General features: G+C 40.5%; 1 non-coding gene across 1 annotated transcript; it reads right to left on the minus strand.

Annotated features, from left to right (window-relative positions):
* Window positions 1-15,583: 15,583 nt before the first annotated feature.
* Window positions 15,584-15,690, minus strand: LOC141722699 (small nucleolar RNA R71). Its single transcript, XR_012575704.1, has one exon. It is a non-coding gene; the product is annotated as a small nucleolar RNA R71 (small nucleolar RNA).
* Between the last annotated feature and the right edge of the window lie 6,243 nt (window positions 15,691-21,933).

Here is a 21,933-nt window from a genome sequence, read left to right on the forward strand (position 1 = left end):
CTCTTGCAGCTGCTTCCTTCGTTCATCCTTTTTACTTGTAAATTCGTTTTTTGTAATTGGTACTCCTACCTTCGAGCTTTTGTAATTTAACTAGCCTTTGGGCTTTTATATTTTAATGCATCTTTCATCTTTTGTCAATATTGTTTTATTTTAATCGCATCTTCGACTTTATCATTTGCCTTAGCGATTTTAATAACTTTAATTGCCTCTTCAACTTAATTGCCTCTTCGGCTTTATCATTTGCCTTAGCAATTTTAATACCTTTAATTGCATCTTCGGCTTTATCATTTGCCTTAGCAATTTTAATAACATTAATCGCATCTTCGGCTTTATCAATCGCCTTAGCAATTTTAATAACATTAGTCGCATCTTCGGCTTTATCATTCGCCTTAGCAATTTTAATAACTTTAATTGCATCTTCGGCTTTATCATTCGCCTTAGCAATTTTAATAACTTTAATTGCATCTTCGGCTTTATCATTCGCCTTAGCAATTTTAATAACATTAATCGCATCTTCGGCTTTATCATTCGCCTTAGCAATTTTAGTAACATTAATCGCATTTTCGGCTTTATCATTCGCCTTAGCAATTTTAATAACATTAATCGCATCTTTGGCTTTATCATTCGCCTTAGCAATTTTAATAACATTAATCATGGCCTTGCTACCACTTTGGGCCCCAAGTGTGAAAGGCCGAAGGTGACTTCGGGCTGTTGACACTTTGAAAGGCTTCTGTTGGGCGAAGGGATAGGGATGCTGATTGTTTTTTGATTGCCCTTTGACCAGCATTACTTCGTTCATTCGGTCAATAAAGAGGAGGGTCTGGTCTTCGTTGGGATCGCCCCTAGACCAGGCCGTCATCGCTCTATATATGTATCATATATGCATGATTGAGGCCAAAGGGTCCTGTCTTCTTTGGGATCGCCCCTAGACAAGGTTTCCTTCGGTCTATTTTAATATCGTAAACAATAAGGGAAGGACAAAAGAGATGGTCTTATCTCAGGATTGCCCCTAAAGATTCTTCATTCGTCCTTACCACGTGTCCCTTGAAATTTAAATGATAGTTGTGGAGTGAAGGATGATTGATTTTCGTGGAATGGCCCCTAGATTCTTTTTCATCCATTCTTCATTCGTAAGTAAAACAAATGTGCTGGCCGAAGGGTTTATCTTTTTCGGGATCGCCTCTAGATATACGTCTTCGGCCACGCAGTTGGTATTTAATAAAAAGAAATGTGACAGAAGGTGCGTTTTCATTCATTATTAAACTTCTTACACTTTATATAAAATTCAAAGTACAAATTAACTTTAAAGGAAATTTTTTACCGATAGAACTTTCTTAGGTGACTGGTGTGCCAGGTATTTTTGATTGCTTCGCCTGTTAATGTTTTAAGTTTGTATGTTCCTGGGTGAACGACTTCAATCACCTTGTATGGCCCTTTCCAGTTTGACTGAAGCTTTCCTTGTTTTGCTGGCATAGAAGCAGCCAGCTCCCTTAGGACTAGGTCTCCTATTCCGAACGACCTCTTCTTAATACTGGAGTCATAATGTTGGGCTGTCCATAGCAAATATTTCATGTTCCTTTAATGGGAAGCCTCTCTTTCTTCTTCCAATAAGTCCACGTTCGCCCTTAACCCAAAGCTGTTGGTTTCCATATTGTAGACCTCAGTTTGGTATGATTCCAATCCTACCTCGACTGGAACTAGGAACTTGGGCTTCGGTCCCATAGGCCATCCTGAAAGGAGTTTCCCCTGTTAAAGACCTAGGGGTCGTTTGGTAGGCCCACAAGATCCAAGGGAGTTCTTTCGACCACCTGCCTTTAGCTTTGCCCGGTCTCTTCTTTATCCCTTGAAAAATTATTTTGTTTGCTACTTCGATTTCTCCATTCCCTTGCGTGTGGGCGACTGAGCTAAATCTTTGTTCGATCCCGAAGTGGTGCAGAAACTTTTGGAACTTGTTTCCAATAAACTGAGTTCATTATCAGAGATGCAGATCTTCGGAATCCTAAATCGTAGAATTATCTGCTCCAGGAAGAACTTCTTTGCCGCTTCTTCAGTTATAGCCGATAATGGTCGGGCTTCGACCCACTTGGTCATGTAGTCGTTGGCAATTATGCAGTATTATGCTTGTTTCGTACTAGTTGGGAGAATGCCAACTATGTCCACGACCCACATGGCGAATGAAATAGGGCTGATAACTAAAATCATTTCTTCAGGGGGTTGCCGTGGAACAGTGGCGAACAACTAGCATTGTACATACTTCTTGGCATATTCGCTGGCATCGGCTTTCAAATTTGTCCAAAAGAATCCTTGACGAAGGATTTTGAAGGTGAGGGACCGACCAGCCTGATGTTCTCCGCAAATCCCTTCATGTACCAGTTCAAGAGCTTGATGTTGTTCTTCGGAATTTAGGCATCTGAGGAGGGGCTGGCTGACAGTTCGACGATACATTCTTTCATTAATGATAGTGTAGCTTGATGCTCTGTACTTTATCTTTAGCGCTTCTCTTCGGTCTGGAGGTAGGATACCTTTCTCCAGAAAGTTTCTTAGTGGGGTTATCTAATCGGCCCCTTGGTGGACTTCCAAACATTCTTTCTTCTCGATCGAAGGCGTCTTGGCTTCAGTGAGGTAGATAGAACCAGTCAGGCTCTGTGTCTCAGCCGAAGCTAGCCTGGAAAGGGCGTCTGCCCTTCCATTATTCTCCCTGCCAATTTAACTTAGCTCAAAAGTTTCAAATGATAGAGAAGCGTCTTTTATCTTGGTGGCGTAAGCCTTCGTCCGTGGGTCCCTTTACTCATATTCTCTAGCGAAGTGCTTTACTACCAGCATAGAATCGCTGAAGGCCCTTAGGTGCTTCGCCTCAAGGCTTCGGGCCAACTCCATTCCTGCGAGGAGTGCTTCGTACTCTGCTTCATTGTTCGTCAGAGGAAAATCGAACCTCATAGCCTGGTGTAAAGCATAATGTAATGTAACATGTAATCGAGGATTTATAACTCAACATGAAAACAGAAACAGATAAACAATAATAAACTGTGAAGCACAGGAACCCTATAGATGAAGAAAAGATAAACACAATGAACCAAATGATGTGATTGACTCATTAAGTCCTCCAACAGATCATGGGAAGAAGTTCATTATCATGTTCAAGCAGCCACGAAGACTAAGGCATCAAGGGACTTTAAACATCAGTTGCATGTATTGATTTCAAGTGTTACAGATCAAGGGTTCAGTGAAAGAAACAATGGATACACATCAGTCTGTATCAACTCAGAAACACAAGATAAATTGAATTAGGATCCTCACAATGCTAGCTGTTTGTGAACCAGACCAGTACACCAAACATCAGTATTCAAGAAAGTATTTTGATTCAATTACAGAAGAAAAATGATTGATACATTGAAGAATGGTTTGTCAAAGAGCTAAAATACTCTAAGTCATGACAGCTCTCTCTATACTAGTCGCACATGAGTACCATTTCGCCACAGAGGTGTTATCAAAGAAATGCTCAAGGCAATTGTCGCCATAGAGATTGTCACCACAGAGCTGTCACCACAAAGAAATGCTCAAGGAAGCTGTCACCATAGAGCTTATCGCCACAGAGCTGTCACCACAGAGAAATGCTCAAGGCAACTCTATCGCCACAGAGCTGTCGCCACATAGAAGGCACACGAAAGCTGTCGCCACAGAGAAGGCACAGGGGAATGCTGTCGCCACAGAGCTGTCACCATAGATGTGTTATTCACTGATTTGAAGTGTAGCAAATATAATGAAATGAGTGGACAAGAATTGGCCACCTGTCCATTGAATTTTGAAAGACTATAGAAGCAAATTGAATATATTTTCATTCAGTTAGTTATCTTCTCCAGCAACACAATTCTGTTTACGAGAGCTCCATTAAAGCTTCACATTTATTATCCTTATAAACATATTGTTATGCTGCTGAATTTATTGTAGCTAATCAATACATTGATTAGATTGTAGCAATGTCAAGGTTTATATGAATAAAACAGTATATTCCTCGAATTGTTTTGTGTTGTTTTTGATTCCGTACTTTTAACGAAGAACTTGAAATGAATCGAAAAAGGTTGTAGGTATCATATTCAACCCCCCCTTCTACGATACTTTGGGACTAACAATTGGTATCAGAGATTGTTGATTGACATACAAATCAAGATCCGGAGAAAGAAACAAGTTCTTGAAAAATTCTTGAATTTTTTAATTTTCAAAAATTATCATATCTTGAAATTTTTGAATTTTAAATAAATTAATTCCGCCAAGATGATGAATAACCAAAGAATTGGAAGTATAAAGGTTCCCCCATTTGACAGAGATAATTACAACCTATGGAAGAAAAAGATGATGCTGTTTATGAAAGCTTCAAATCCACTTTACGTTGGGATATTACTGAATGGACCTTATGTTCCGATGGAAGTAGTTGTTGAATCCACAACCACAACTGGTGTGAGAATTCCTTCCTCATCCACTCCCAGGGATCCGTCTAAATATACGGAAACCGATAAGGAGTTGATAAATCTGGACACAAGCCTTCAACTCATAATTATGGAATCGACCGATAATGATATGAACCATCAACTTCTAGGATGTAATAGTGCAAAAGATATGTGGGATACCATTGATCTTTTGATGGAAGGAACAGAGGAAGTCAAAGAAAACAGGATGGATATTCTGACGACTCAGTATGAGGCATTCAAACTTCAACCCGGAAAAGCACTGTCTTCACTCTTTGAGAGATATACAAGACTGTTAAGTGAATTAAAGCTGCAAGGGAAAGTTTACCCCATACGAGAGTCTAACAGAAAGTTTATGCTGACGCTCCCAGTTCACCTAGAACAAAAAAACACATCAATCAGGGAAAGAGTAGATTTTATCACTATGTCCCTGGATGTGATCTATGGTAAGTTAAGAACACATGAGTTGGAGCAAGAGCAAAGAACCATAATCTATGGACCTGGTTCTATTGACAGTAAGAGTACGACACTTGCAAAAACCACTGCACTTGTAGTTCGTGAACCAGAATCTCAAGAAAATAAGGTTGCACCATCCTCAACAATTAAAGAAATTGTCATAGCTGAAATTGCTCATGGTGAGCCAGAGGATGAAAGTGAGTTTTATACTCAAGAGGAACTTGAACAGTTGGAGGAAAAATCTATGGCATACATGGCTGCAAAATTTAGTCATGTTAGATTCAGAAGGAAGCCCAACTACAAACCAAGGGGTTCATCAGGGAGTTTTCAGAAAGGAAGCTACTCGTCAGGGTCAAGCTCCAGATGAGGCTACAAGTCAAGTTGGATAGACAAGAGCAAAACCAGATGCTACAACTGCAATGAGTTAGGGCACTTTGCATCTGATTGCAGAAAGCCCAAGGCAGTTAAATCAAATAATTCCTATGAAAAGAAGGAAACTTATGGAGATCTGAAAAGGAAGAATGAGAATCTGAAACAGAAGCTGAATGCTTATGTGGTAAAGGAAAAGGGAAGAACGTACATTGCTGAAGTAAAAAGTTGGGATGATACTGATTCAGATGAAGAGGAAGAGTATGTAAATCTGGCTCTTATGGCAGACTCTATAGAGGAATCATCTCAGGTTCTTGAACTTACCGCTATAGATATATCTGTATCTAAATACAAATCTACTATGCATGAACTTACTTTAGAATTTAATAATGTTCATACTAGCATTCTTGCATATAAAATGGAAAATGATAAGTTAGTTCTTAAATCTGAGAGTTTAACATCTAGAAATGAAGAACTAGAATTGCTGGTAGTTGGACTAGAAGACCTTAAGCAAAAGAATGAATATCTAGAGAATAAGGTTAAGTGCAATGCAGACATAGAAACCATTCTTAGAACCCAAATTGCTGACCTAAAGAAGAAGTTATAGGCGTTTAAGAATGCAGCTTTGACTCAGAAGGAGATATTCGATAGTCAAAGATTTAAATCTAAGTTTTCAATAGGACTTGACTATTCTAAGCTGAACAGTAAGAAATATAGTGGTACATCTGAGATAAATATGTTTGTCTCAGAAAAGGTTCCATATGTTATTAAGGATACTGTATCTCCGCTATTCACTGAGTCTGTTTCAGAACCTTTGGATGAAGTAAGTTTGCTAATCAATGAGGAATTGATTGCTGAAGATAGAGAGAAGGAAGAGGAATCCCCTTAGACTCCTAAGGCTCCAGCTACTAAAGCCAAATCCATAGCTGAGCTAGGTACTAAGGTGGATAGAAAGGAACCTGAAATATTTAAGAAACCAGAACCAATAGTCAACCCTAAGACTGCTGAAAGTGCTAAGGTTAACACTAAGAAGAACAGGAATGGCAAGGTAGGTGTTAATAAGAAATCTGATTTTGCACCTTCCTCATCTGCATCTAGGAAGCTTTGTAATAATTGCAATTCTGCTGCACACCTTACACATGCATGCACTAAATATAAAGTAGAATCTATTGCAACTTCCAGTATGCATGCCATGCCTAACATGCCTAGTTTTCATGAACCTTGTGGTATAGTTGGATGTATGCCATGTGCATTTGTTACCATGTCTGAATATTTTAAAGCTTTTGATGCAACTGCTAGCACTTGCATCAACACTAAGACAAGCATGAGTAATAAGCACACACAAAACAAGACTGTTACTCCTATTTCTAAGTTTGACAACTCTATTGAGACTAACACTGAGAAGGAGCCAGTCAAAGTGAAAGCTAAGCCTGTTAAGGTTTCATTTGTTGATTCTGTTTCTACTCCTAAACCTTCAGGACCCAAGAAAGCTTGGGTACCAAAGTCTTCTTAATCAATCTGTATTTGCAGGGTAAGGTAAGAAAAGAAAAGATCATGTGGTTTCTGGACAGTGGGTGTTCTAGGCACATGACAGGAGAAAAGTCCCTGCTCACAGGTGTGGTTGAAAAAGCTGGCCCTATAGTTACCTTTGGAGATGACGTCAAAGGATTTACTAAGGGTTATGGCAATTTGAGAATTGGCAATGTCATTATTGAAAACATCTCTCTTGTGGAAGGATTAAAGCATAATCTTCTGAGCATAAGTCAGTTTTGTGACAGGGGATACAATGTTGATTTCAGAACAAAAAGATGTTTGATCTCTCACAGGAAAGATGAGAAGCTTGCTTTACAGGGGGTAAGGAAAGGTAATCTGTACGTAGTTGATTTGAAGTCTACCTGTGATGGAGTAAGCAGATGTTTCTACAACAAAGCTTCATCAGAACTAAGTTGGCTAGGCATAAGAAGCTCTCACACTTGAACTTCAAGACAATGAACTCTCTGATCAAGAGAGAACTAGTGAGAGGACTACCACAGATGGAATTCTGTCAAGAAGGACTCTGTGAAGCATGTGAAAAAGGGAAATCAAAGAAAGCATCACACAGAAGCAAGGAAATGACAAGTATAACTGAACCTCTTCAGTTGATTCACATAGATTTATTTGGTCCATTGAACGTATTGTCACTATCAAGGAAAATATATGCTTTAGTAATGGTCGATGATTTCTCCAAGTACACATGGGTTTTGTTTTTACAATCCAAGGATGAATCACCTCAGCTGATAATGGATCATATAAAGAAGATTAAGTTGGAAGCGAAACTACCTGTTAGAAATATCAGATCAGATAATGGGACAGAATTCAAAAATGCATTTCTAAATGAATTTTGTACGGAGAAAGGTATTTCGAGATAGTACTCAGCTCCAAGGACTCCACAACAAAACGGGGTAGTAGAAATGAAGAATCGTACCTTGGTTGAAGCAACAAGGACTATGCTAAGTGAATCAAGACTTCATACCTACTTCTGGGCTGAAGCTGTCAACACAGCATGTTACACTCAAAATGGTACCCTGATTAATAAAGATCATGACAAGACTCCTTATGAGATTATGGCTGACAAGAAACTAACACTAAAATACTTTCATGTGTTTGGTGCTAAATGCTTTGTGCTGAAGGAAGGAAATGAACATCTAGGAAAGTTTGATGCTAAAGAAGAAGAAGGCATATTTCTTGGCTATTTTGTGGAATCTAAAGCTTACAGGGTTTATATGATTGCTGATCAGAAGGTGATTGAAAGCCTTAATGTAACATTCGACGACACCAAGTTGGCAAGCCTGCAGAGAGAAAATGATTTTGAATCTCTGGAATTTGAAAATCTATAAGATGATCCTTTGGATATAATAGAACCTGAGATTGCTAAAACTGTGCCTGTAGTACATGGAAATGATGATTCAGGATCAAGTGGTGATAATGGTAGAAACAATGATCATGATAATAATTCAGGAACCCCATCAAAAACCACTATAAACAGATCAGAATCATCCAGTCATGGTGACAGCAACTCAGTTGGGAGCAGGAAGAGGATCTACAGTTCACACTCAACATCAGACTGAACAAGGGGAAACATCAAGATCATATCTGCCTCGTCATAGAGTTTGGAACAAAGACCATCCCTTTTAATTGATCATTGGTGATCATGACACAGGAGTAAAAAATAGACATGCCACTCAGAATGAATGTCACTTTTCAGGGTTTCTTTCAGAAATGGAACCTAAGAAAGTGGATGAGGCACTGGGAGATCCAAATTGGGTTATTGCTATGCAAGAAGAACTCAATCAGTTTGAGAGGCAAAAGGTATGGAAGCTGGTACCCCGACCAAAGAATAAGTCAGTGATATGCACTAAATGGGTATTCAGGAACAAGCTAGATGAAGATGGCATTGTAACGAGAAATAAAGCCAGACTGGTAGCTAAAGGTTACTCTCAAGAAGAGGGTATAGATTATGATGAAACCTATGCACCACTGGCTACACTTGAGGTAATCAGGATATTTCTGGCATTCGCAGCATATTTAGAATTCAAAGTTTATCAAATGAACGTGAAGAGTGCATTCCTGAATGGGGAGCTAGAAGAAGAAGTGTATGTGGAACAACCACCAGGTTTTGAACATCCAAATATGGCTGATTTTGTATACTTTCTATTCAAAGCTCTCTATGGTCTTAAGCAAGCTCCAAGGACATGGTATAACACTCTCTCTGAGTTTTTACTTGAAAATGATTTTACTAGAGATGTCATAGATGAAACTATGTTTCATAAAATGCATAAATCTGATATAATATTAGTTCAAGTATATGTTGATGATATTATATTTGGTTCTACTAGTGATGATCTTTGCAAGAGATTCTCTAAGCTAATGCAGAGTAAGTACGAGATGCGTATGATGGGAGAGTTGAACTGCTTTCTTAGTTTACAAGTGAGTCAAAGGAAAGATGGTATATTCATTTGTCAATCCAAGTATATCAGAGAACTTCTCAAGAAGTATAATCTGGAAGATTCAACTCCAACAAAGACTCCTATGCCAATATCCTCCAAGCTTGATCAGGACAAAACTGATAAGAAAGTTGACATCACAAGCTACAGAGGTATGATAGGCTCATTACTTTATCTCACATCAAATAAAACAGATATTATGTTTGCAACATGCTTATGTGCTAGATTTCAAGATGAACCAAAAGAATCTCATCTTATAGTTGTTAAAAGAATATTTAGGTACCTTAAGGGCACACCAAATCTTAGAATTTGGTACCCTAAAGGTACAGGTTTTGACCTAGTTGGCTATACAGATTCAGATTTTGCAGGTTGTAAGATTGACCGGAAAAGTACATCAGGAAGCTGTCAGCTTCTTGGAAGAAGATTGGTATCCTGGCATAGCAAGAAGCAACACTCAGTATCCACATCAACTGCAGAAGCTAAATACATAGCTGCTGGGAGCTGTTGTGCTCAAATCTTAAAGATGAGGAACCAACTCCGGGATTATGGTCTGTTGGTATCTAAGATCCTAATATTCTATGACAATACAAGTGCAATAGCAATCAAACAATCCAGTTCAACACTCGAGAACAAAGCACATTAATATCAGGTATCACTTAATTAGAGAGCATGTCATAAATGTCACTGTGGAGTTACACTTTGTACCCACAGAGGATCAAATTGCAGACATCTTCACCAAACCACTTGATGAAAACACTTTCTCTAAGTTGGTTAGTGAACTTGGGATGTTTAATATTTCTAATTAATTATAGAAGTCAGTAACTGCAATTTATCCTGGTTAAATTCACCTATTGGTTAATTTCAATATCTTAAGGACATCTGAATTTACATGCCATTAATTATTTCTCGTAATTCAATCATTTATGTGCTTGCATACAATTTATATATATATGTTTGAGCACATTCATAATGATAAAGCTATTTAATTTAATTTCAGTGGACTTTAAGTAATTAATATTTAAAGGGGTTCATTGAAATTAATATTAAAAATATTGCAGCATAATTATTTTTCACAAAAAATTATAGTGTTATCAATAAAATGATAATATTTGTAAAAATAGTGAAATATAATTATGATTTGTTATTTATTTTAAACATTATTTTCATTATATATATTTAGAAAAAAGGGGAAAGGAAAGAATATTTAAAACAGATTTCAGGCTGGGTCGCAAGAGAGAAAAACTTAGAAAACTTTCCAAGTAAAATCCCTCTGTATCGCCACAGAGAGTTTATACTTAAAATATTTCTAAGTATAATCTCCTGTGTCGCCACAAAGTACTTAGATTTTATCTGTGTACTCCCTCTGTGTCGCAACAGATGTAATTCCAGCAACAAACAATTCTCTGTGGTCGTCATGGAGACACCACTGTGCTCCGTGGTCGCCATAGAGAGTTGTCGCCACACAACACTTGGTGCATTTTTTTTATTTGTGCTGCGAGTATATTAATAAGTGGCATTTTACTTAGAACGTCTTGTAATGGCTTGAATTGATGTCTTGAAATCAAGTATTTTGTGTATTTGATGCGTTTTTCTAGTATTTGTGCATTTCAGGGTATTACTTGCGTTTGTGGAGAGATTTCATCAAGAATAAGCCTTAGTATGTGCTTGGCATTGCAAGTGGGAAGTTAGGAGCAGAATGCAGCAAAGAACGGGAGCAGAAAAATGAATTTTCCAGAAAGGTTCTGAGCGCCCGCTCAGCTCTGCTGAGCGACCGCTCAGGAAGCTGGGCGCCCGCTCAGGAAGCTGGGCGCCCGCTCAGGATTGCTGAGCGGCCGCTCAGGGACGTAATTTAAAATAATTTTTTTAGACTCCTAATTCTATTGAGCTTCTGACTTCTGAGATAGCTGAGTTTTGTGGGGCTTCTATATAAGTAGTTTTCAGAGACGTTTCACGGGTGTGGAATCGTAGTATCAATCGAGGAGCGAGGAGATAAGAAAAAAGACCGTTTTAGCACATAACAACGAAGAGGAAGCATATTTTCTTGTGATTCTTTATTTCGTTGTAACAGTGGATGCTAGTTTTCTTTACTTTGAACCTATTTACTCTTGTGACGTACTCTGGTTTAATGGTCAGCGTTCAAGGTTAATGGTCAGCGTTTGAAGCATTACTATGGGGACACGGCAAACCGGGAAGTGGTTAGTGCCTTTTTATTGTCAACTTGAGCGAAGTACCCCACGTCAATCTAATGATGAAAAAGAAGCGCTTCTTGGGAGGCAACCCATGATTTGTGACAATAGGAACCCTTAGAAGTTAGTAACCTATCCAAAACCACAAAAAAATTTGAAAAACCAGGCCAAGAATTTTTTTTTCCAGAAGGTCCATGAGCGCCCGCTCAGCTTTGCTGAGCGACCGCTCAGGGCCCGACTGCCTGAATTTTTTTTAAAGCCTAATAAAAAGCAAAACAAAATCATAAAACACAAAAATACAAACACAAACCTACTACCCACGAATCCTTTTTCCATAAACCCACATTTTTAACCCTCAACCCCATTCCTAATCAAATTTTAACCCTAATCTTTACCCTATATATACATACAACTATTCCATATACTCCCCCATACACTTTCAACCTTAAACTCTCTCCCATATTCAAAAACACAAATCTTAAGCACTTTTTCTCAGTTTCAATGGCACCCAAGAGATCCGGGACGATTGATAGCAGCAGCACTTTTCCTACTGTTAATTCTTCAAGGGGTACTACTGTGAGGCCTTGTTTGTTTGATAGGGCTGCTGAGGAGGAGTATATTAGGCTTCTGGGTAAGCCGATTTTGAAGGAGAGGGGATTCTTACCATCGGGGAGGGATGGTGAGTTGTTGCCAATGATTGCTAAAAAGGGTTGGATTTCTTTCTGTGAGTCACCGGAGGCGGTTCCGATGAGCGTGGTTCGCGAGTTCTATGCGAGCGTAAGGGTTGAAAAGAATGGGTTTTCTGTTGTGCGTGGGCTAACGGTGGATTATCATCCTGAGGCGATTCACCGTGTGATTGGGCAGCGACAGCGGAAGCCCACAGAGGAGAATTGGAATGAGAAGACTGATTTTGACTTAGATTTGATTTGTGCTACTCTCTGTAAGCCGGGCATGGTTTGGACGTTCAAGACTGGGACTAACGAGTATCGTCATTTTCCGGCGATTGCGATGAATAGGTATGCCCGTGCATGGAATGCCTTTATTTGTGCTAATATTCTGCCTACTTCACATGCACATGAGATTACAGTTGAGCGAGCACAGTTGTTATGGGGTATTTTGAATGAGGAGTACTATGTGGACCTTGGTGAGTTCATCTACCAAGGAATTCTGAAGTTTTTGAGGGGAGCGAAGCACATGAACATCCCTTATGCATCTACTGTTACAAAGCTTTGCCGAGCAGTGGGAGTTCAGTTGCCTTCTCATTAGCTGTTGCAGCTGCCTCCGGGACTCTGAATGTGATGCAGGAGTGGACTGGTGGAGAGCCCGAGGAGCATGGGCTGGGTTATCGTCTTCCAGGAGGGCGTCCAGCAGCTGGTGCTACCATGGCGAGACCGGGGCGTGAAGAGGAAGGCTCTTCTAGAGCTGAGGAGGGTGCTGGGATGGCTGATGCCCAGTATAGGAGGTTGTCGAGGAGGATGGATGCTATGTACGAGATGCAGAGCAGGTTTGCTCAGGAGCTCACCCTTGCACTTGGGACTGCTTTTAGAGGCCTTGGAGCTGACATCCAGTGGCCCATTTTTAGTGAGGATTATGCGTATCCACCTCCTGATACTCCACCCTCTGAGGGTGATTGATACTCCACCCTCTGAGGGTGATGATAATTTCTCTGAGTAGGTATACCCTGTGTTCCTTTCTACTACCTTCACTGGGGACAGTGAAGATTTTAAGTTTGGGGGTGGTAGTTAAGGAATATTTTGTGTGTGTGTCATATAGTTGCATATTCATGATATTTTAGTTCATATAATTTCATATTTTTTCCATATAGTTTTTTTATTTTACAGCTTTATTTATCATGTCATGTAGCTCATGCCTATACCATGATCCCTTTTGCGTTGCTTTACCAATTGATTTGCGATGTTGATGTGAGTGTAGTGATAGTGTTAGAGTGATGTTGAGTCTTGTAGGTTGACATGCATGCAAGAAACACTTGTAATTTTACTAAGTCTTAGAGAATGCTGATAAGTGGCATTTTATACCACTTAGAACGTCTTATAATGGCTTGAATTGATGTCTTAAAATCAAGTATTTTGTGTATTTGATGTGTTTTTCTAGTATTTGTGCATTTCAGGGTATTACTTGCGTTTGTGGAGAGATTTCATCAAGAATAAGCCTTCGTATGTGCTTGGAATTGCAAGTGGGAAGTTAGGAGAAGAATGCAGCAAAGAACGGGAGCAGAAAAATGAATTTTCCAGAAAGGTTCTGAGCGCCCGCTCAGCTCTGCTGAGCAACCGCTCAGGAAGCTGGGCACCCGCTCAGGATTGCTGAGCGGCCGCTCAGGGACGTAATTTAAAATAATTATTTTTAGACTCCAATTCTGTTGAGCTTCCGACTTCTAAGATAGCTGGGTTTTGTGGGGCTTCTATATACGTAGTTTTCAGAGACGTTTCACGTGTGTGGAATCGTAGTATCAATCGAGGTGCAAGGAGATAAGGAAGAAGACCGTTTTAGCACATAGCAATGAAGAGGAAGCATATTTTCTTGTGATTCTTTATTTCGTTGTAACAGTGGATGCTAGTTTTCTTTACTTTGAACCTATTTACTCTTGTGACGTACTCTGGTTTAATATAAGTAGTTTATTTAGTTATTCTCGTGTGTTTTTATCATGTTTTCATATGAACCCATGGTGACGATGAGTTCAATCATGGGCTAATCATGATCATGGGGTCGTAACGGATTTACTATGGAATTTTTTAGTTAGTTGTTTAAAACCTTAGTGTGTGATGATTGTATGATATCTAGTATTGGTTGTGCTTATTCGTCTTATGTGCGTCGCGAACATATAAGATAGGGTGTTAATCTTTTGTAAAGCGACGGTGGATCTTGAGGTTTAGAACTTGCCATGCTAGCATAGGTTGATGTATGTGTATGCATGATTAGTGGGTAACTCTAACCGTTTTACTTGTCCTGTGTAATCATAAGGAATAACTTGTGCTTAAATCGTTATGTTGTCAAATTCTGTAGACATATAGGGTCTCAACATAATTAATGACTATTCAACCTCTATCTTAATTGTGGATGCTTGGTAGAATGGTATTAGTACAGCGAAAGTTGGCTTTTATCAGTTCCATGTTGTTCGATTAATATCATCACCGTTACATGTTAAGGGTAATAACAATAACTATTGAAGGAAGTAGTAATGAAGTTGTGATCTCATGTGTGTTTAATATTGTTAGTTCAAGTATCGATTAAGTGTTTAATTCTCGTAGTTAATTGTAGTTAATAATTAGTTAATCAAATCTAAGTGTTATTGTCTTGACATTGAGAAGTAATTATACATTGGTGAGTGAGTGTTAATTGAACATAATTAGTCTGAGTCTCTGTGGGAACGAACTAGAAAGTATTCTATATTACTTAAGAACGCGTATACTTGCATATATTATTAGCGTGTGTTTTCCGCCCTAAAAAGTTTTTGGCGCCGCTGCCGGGGACTCGGCATATTTGTTTAGTTTATGCACTTACCATCAGTGGTCATTAGGACTCATTGATTAAGACTTGTTACTTATTGTTTCCGGTTGTGTTTCAGGTACTTTATCGAGCGTTTATGCAAACACGTTCTCGTACTCGCAAGAGGACTTTAGATATGACTGAGGAGACATATGAAGTTCTTAGTATTCCGAAGAAGATTGATTTTAAAGATTCGGATACAGAAAGTGAGCAGAAAGAACCAGTAATCATGGGTGATCGTATAGTTCCGGCAGATCCAGCTCTTATGGACTTTTCTCGGCCTAAAATTGATGACATTCAGTCAAGCATCCTTCACCCGGCTATTCAGGCTAACAATTTTGAAATCAAGCCGGGCACTATTCAGATGGTGCAGAATTTTGTTTCTTTCGGAGGTGGTGCTACTGAAGATCCCAACATGCACATCAGGAATTTTGTCGAGATCCGTAGTACTTTCAAATATAATGGTGTGACTGATGAGGCTATCAAGCTGAGGCTTTTCCCATTCTCTCTGAAGGATAAAGCTAAGGACTGGTTACATTCTAAACCAGCTGGGTCCATCACTACTTGGAAAGATCTTGCGCAAAAGTTCCTGGTAAAGTTCTATCCAATGGCAAAAACTGCGGCTATGAGGAGTGCTCTTACTCAGTTTGCGCAGCAGCCTACAGAATCTATGTGCGAAGCTTGGGAGAGCTATAAGGAGATGTTGAGAAAGTGTCCACATCATGGTATGTCTGATTGGATGGTGATCACTGGTTTCTATTATGGTTTGGGGGCCCAATCTCGGCCCATGCTCGATGCAGCAGCTGGAGGCGCCTTGTGGGCCAAAAGCTATACTGAGGCTTATAATCTTATTGAGACTATGGCTGCAAATGAGCATCAAAATCCAACTCAAAGGATGATGCCTGGGAAGGTAGCAGGTATTCTGGAAGTTGATGCAGCTATAACTAATACAGCGCAGCTCCAAGCGCTGTCTTTGAAGGTCGATTCTCTAGCCACCTATGGAGTCAATCAGATAGCTATGGTCTGTAAACTTTGTGCAGGTTCTCATGCTATGGATCAGTGTTCCCTTTTTAATGAATCTGTTTAGTATGTGAACAATTATCAGCGACCGTAACAGCCTGTGCCAGCTACTTATCATCCTAACAACAGAAATCATCCAAATTTCAGCTGGAGCAATAATTAGAATGCTATTCAGCAACCATATCATCAAGGCGTAAGTAAACAGTTTAATCCACCTGGATTCCAGCAACTACAACATTATGATCCAAGGCAATCATATCCTCAACAAGGAGGTGCTGCTCCATCTTCTAGTGCTGATTTTGAGGAACTCAAGCTGTTGTGCAAAAGTCAGGCTGTGTCTATCAAGACCTTAGAAAATCAAATCGGTCAAATAGCCAATGCAGTGCTCAATCGTCAACCTGGCACACTTCCCAGTGATACTAAAGTGCTAGGAAGGAACGAAGCTAAGGAGCAAGTCAAAGCTATTACCTTAAGGTCTGGAAAAGTTGCTGATGCTGAAAAAGCAAAAGACGGAGAAGCTAAAGTTGGTGATGAAGAAGCTAAGCAAAAAGAGAAAGCGGCGAAACCAAGGAAGACTACTGTTGAACACACTCTGCCTGAGGGTAATACAGGGGAGAAACACCTCTATCCTCCACCACCTTTCCCTAAGAGATTGCAACAACAAAAGCTAGATAAGCAGTTTGGTAAGTTTCTGGAGGTGTTCAAGAAATTTCACATCAACATACCTTTCGCTGAGGCTCTGGAGCAAATGCCTAGTTATGCGAAATTTATGAAGAATATTCTTTCAAGGAAGGTGAAACTGGATGACCTTGAGACCGCTCTAATGGAAGAGTGCAGTGCTGTGCTGCAACAAAAATTACCTCCAAAGCTTAAAGATCCAGGTAGCTTCACCATTCCTTGCACCATTGGCAAGTTGTCTTTTGACAAGACCTGTGTGATTTGGGAGCAAATATCAATCTGATGCCGTTTTCTATCTTCAAAAAGTTGAATTTGCCTGATCCAAAGCCCACCTACATGTCTCTATAATTGGCTAATCGTTCTATTACATACCCACGAGGCATAGTGGAGGATGTGCTAGTAAAGGTGGATAAGCTCTTCTTTCCTGCAGACTTTGTCATTCTGGATTTCGAGGAAGATAAGAAGATCCCCATAATTTTGGGGAGACCTTTCTTGGCTACAGGCCGTACCTTGATAGATGTGCAGAAAGGTGAACTTACTATGCGGGTGCAGGATCAAGATGTGACATTCAATGTATTCAAAGCGATAAAATTTCCTATAGAAGACGAGGAGTGCTTAAAGGTGGATTTGATTGATTCTGCGGTAACTTCAGAACTTGATCATATGCTAAGGTCTGATGCCCTAGAGAAAGCCTTAGTGGGGGAATTTGACAGTGATGATGAGGATGGCAATGCACAACTACAATATCTAAATGCTTCTCCTTGGAGGCGAAAGCTAGACATGCCGTTTGAATCTCTTGGTACTTCTGAGCTCAAGAATACTGAAGGAAAGCTCAAACCATCTATTGAGGAAGCACCTACCTTGGAGCTTAAACCATTGCCTGAAAACTTGCGGTATGCTTTTTTAGGTGATGCATCTACTTTACCTGTTATTATTGCATCTGACCTTTCAGGTAGTGAGGAGGACAAGCTCTTAAGGATCTTGCGAGAATTCAAATCGGCTATTGGATGGACTATAGCAGACATAAAAGGGATCAGCCCGTCGTACTGCATGCATAAAATTCTGCTAGAAGAAGGTAGTAAGCCAACGGTTGAGCAACAGCGACAACTTAATCCTTTCATGAAAGAAGTGGTGAAGAAAGAAATTCTGAAGTGGCTGGATGCAGGAATCATATATCCTATTTCTGACAGTTCTTGGGTGAGCCCCGTGCAATGTGTACCTAAGAAAGGAGGTATTACTGTGGTAGTAAATGAGAAGAATGAGCTCATTCCCACTCGAACAATCATAGGATGGAGGGTATGCATGGATTACAGAAAGTTGAACAAGGCCACGAGGAAGGATCACTTCCCTCTTCCATTTATTGACCAGATGCTTGACAGGTTGGCCGGTCATGAGTATTATTGTCTTCTGGATGGCTATTCGGGGTATAATCAGATTTGCATTGCACCAGAGGATCAAGAAAAAAACTACTTTCACTTGTCCATTTGGCACGTTTGCTTTTCGCAGAGTTTCGTTTGGCTTATGTGGCACACCTGCCACTTTTCAGAGATGTATGATGGCTATATTCTCTGATATGATTGGAAATAATATCGAGGTATTCATGGATGACTTCTCCGTCTTTGGACATTCGTATGATGAATGTTTGAATAATCTTCGTGCGGTGCTCAAAAGGTGTGTGGAAGCTAATTTGGTGCTCAATTGGGAAAAATGTCACTTTATTGCGTGAAGGCATTATTCTTGGGCATAAGGTATCTAGCAAGGGTCTCGAGGTGGACAAAGCCAAGGTGGGAGTCATTGAAAATCTTCCACCACCTATTTCTGTGAAAGGAATCCGTAGTTTTCTTGGTCATGCGGGTTTTTATCGGCGTTTCATCAAGGACTTCTCAAAGATATCTAAGCCGTTATGCAACTTGCTCGAGAAGGATGTGCCTTTCAAATTTGATGATGAATGTTTGACGGCATTCGAGACTCTCAAGAAGAGTTTGATAACTGCACCAGTTATTACGGCACCTGATTGGACAAAACCTTTTGAGATGATGTGTGATGCGAGTGATTATGCGGTGGGCGCAGTTCTTGGGCAGTGCAAAATTAATCTCTTTCATGTGGTCTACTATTCTAGTAAGTCTTTAAATGGAGCTTAAATGAACTACACCACTACTGAGAAGGAGCTCTTGGCTATAGTCTTTGGTTTTGAAAAATTTCGATCTTATTTGCTTGGGACAAAGGTGACAGTGTTTACTGATCATGCGGCCATTCGCTATTTGGTTTCCAAGAAGGATTCGAAGCCTATACTTATTCGTTGAGTGCTCTTGCTACAGGAATTTGAGTTAGAGATCAAGGATCGAAAAGGTACTGAGAATCAAGTAGCTGATCATATCTCTAGATTGGAGAATCCCGATTCTACTTCACATGATAAGACATTGATCAACGAATCTTTTCCGGATGAGCAGTTGTTCAAAGTTCAGGAGGAGGAACCATGGTTCGCAGATATTGTGAACTATCTTGTCAGCAATATAATGCCTCCTAATATGAATACAGCTCAAAAGAACATGAGGTGAAGTGGTATATGTGGGATGAACCGTATTTGTTTAGACAAGGAGCTGACCAGATCATCAGGAGATGTATCCCATTCTGTGAGATGGAGGGGATATTACGAGACTGCCACTCCACAGTTTATGGTGGACATTATGGTGGTGAGAAGACGGCAGCTCGTATTCTGCAAGCAGGTTTTTTCTGGCCTACTTTGTTTAAGGATGCTCATCAGTTTGTTTTAAGGTGTGATCGTTGCCAAAGAGTGGGGAATCTTACGAGGAAGGATGAGATGCCGTTAAATGTGATGCTTGAAGTCGAGGTCTTTGATGTTTGGGGAATCGATTTCATGGGACCATTTATCTCGTCCTGCAATAATCAGTACATCTTGCTAGCAGTCGATTATGTCTCAAAATGGGTAGAAGTCAAGGCTCTACCGACGAATGATGCAAATGTAGTGTTGAATTTTCTTCATAAGCAGATTTTCACAAGGTTTGGAACGCCACGAGTAATCATAAGTGATGAGGGGTCGCATTTCTGCAACCGTAAGTTCACTTCTATGATGCAGCGCTATAATGTGAATCATCGTGTCACTACTGCCTATCATCCGCAAATGAATGGTCAAGCGGAAGTGTCTAATAGAGAGATCAAGCGCATTTTAGAGAAAGTTATTTGTCCGTCAAGGAAGGATTGGTCTTTAAAGCTCGATGAAGCTCTTTGGGCTTACAGAACAACATACAAAACTCCACTTGGGATGTCCCCGTTTCAATTTGTTTATGGTAAGGGATGTCATTTACCTGCGGAGCTTGAGCATAAAGCCTATTGGGAGTTGAAGAAGTTGAACCTTCATCTAGATGCAACTGGAAAGAAGCGAATGCTTCAGCTAAATGAACTTGATGAATTTCGACTCCAAGCGTACGAGAACAACAAAATGTACAAGGAAAAAGTGAAAAGGTGGCACGACAGGAAGCTATATCCTAAGTCATTTGTGCCAGGGCAGCAAGTTCTTTTATTCAACTCTCGTCTCCAGCTTTTTCCTGGAAAGTTGAAATCAAGGTGGTCTGGACCTTTTATTGTCAAAACTGTGTTTCCACATGGACCAGTGGAGATTTTTGAGAATGATCCGGGCCAAGCATTCAAGGTTAATGGTCACCGTTTGAAGCATTACTATGGGGACACGGCAAACCGGGAAGTGGTTAGTGCCTTTTTATTGTCAACTTGAGCGAAGTACCCTACGTCAAGCTAATGACGAAAAAGAAGCGCTTCTTGGGAGGCAACCCATGATTTGTGACTATAGGAACCCTTAGAAGTTAGTAACCTATCCAAAGCCAAAAAAAAATCAGAAAAATCAGGCCAAGAATTTTTTTTCCCAGAAGGTCCCTGAGCGCCCGCTCAGCTCTGCTGAGCGACCGCTCAGCAAGCTGGGCGACCGCTCAGGGCCCGACTGCCTGAATTTTTTTTAAAGCCTAATAAAAAGCAAAAAAAAAAATCATAAAACCCAAAATACAAACATAAACCCACTACCCACAAATCCTTTTCCCATATACCCACGTTTTTAACCCTCAACCCCACTCCTAATCAATTTTTAACCCTAATCTTTACCCTATATATACATACAACTATTCCATATACTCCCCCATACACTTTCAACCTTAAACTCTCTCCCATATTCAAAAACACAAATCTTAAGCACTTTTTCTCAGTTTCAATGGCACCCAAGAGATCCAGGACGATTGATAGTAGCAGCATTTTTCCTACTGTTGATTCTTCGAGGGGTACTGCTGCGAGGCCTCGTTTGTTTGATAGGGCTGCTGAGGAGGAGTATACTAGGCTTCTGGGTAAGCCGATTTTGAAGGAGAAGGGATTCTTACCATCGGGGAGGGATGGTGAGTTGTTGCCAATGATTGCTAAAAAGGGTTGGATTTCTTTCTGTGAGTCCCCGGAGGCGGTTCCGATGAGCGTGGTTCGCTGTGTGATTGGGCAGCGAGAGCGGAAGCCCACATAGGAGAATTGGAATGAGAAGACTGATTTTGACTTGGATTTGATTTGTGCTACTCTCTGTAGGCCGGGCACGGTTTGGACGTTCAAGACTGGGACTAACGAGTATCGTCATTTTCCGGCGATTGTGATGAATAGGTATGCCTGTGCATGAAATGCCTTTATTTGTGCTAATATTCTGCCTACTTCACATGCACATGAGATTACAGTTGAGCGAGCACAGTTGCTATGGGGTATTTTGAATGAGGAGTACTATGTAGACCTTGGTGAGTTCATCTACCAAGGAATTCTGAAGTTTTTGAGGGGAGCGAAGCACATGAACATCCCTTATTCATCTACTGTTACAAAGCTTTGCCGAGCAGTGGGAGTTCAGTGGCCTTCTCACAAGCAGTTGCAGCTGCCGGCCGCTCCTATTGATTCTGGGACTCTGAATGCGATGCTGGAGTGGACTGGTGGAGAGCCCGAGGAGTATGGGCTGGGTCATCGTTTTCCAGGAGGGCGTCCAGCAGCTGGTGCTACCATGGAGAGACCGGGGCGTGATGAGGCAGGCTCTTCTAGAGCTCAGGAGGGTGCTAGGATGGCTGATGCCCAGTATAGGAGGCTGTCGAGGAGGATGGATGCTATGTACGAGACGCAGAGTAGGTTTGCTCAGGAGCTCACCCTTGCACTTGGGACTGCTTTTAGAGGCCTTGGAGCTGACATCCAGTGGCCCATTTTTGGTGAGGACTCTGCGTATCCGCCTCATGA

Source organism: Apium graveolens, chromosome 4 (assembly GCF_009905375.1).
Source record: "Apium graveolens cultivar Ventura chromosome 4, ASM990537v1, whole genome shotgun sequence".
Lineage (NCBI taxonomy): Eukaryota > Viridiplantae > Streptophyta > Magnoliopsida > Apiales > Apiaceae > Apium > Apium graveolens.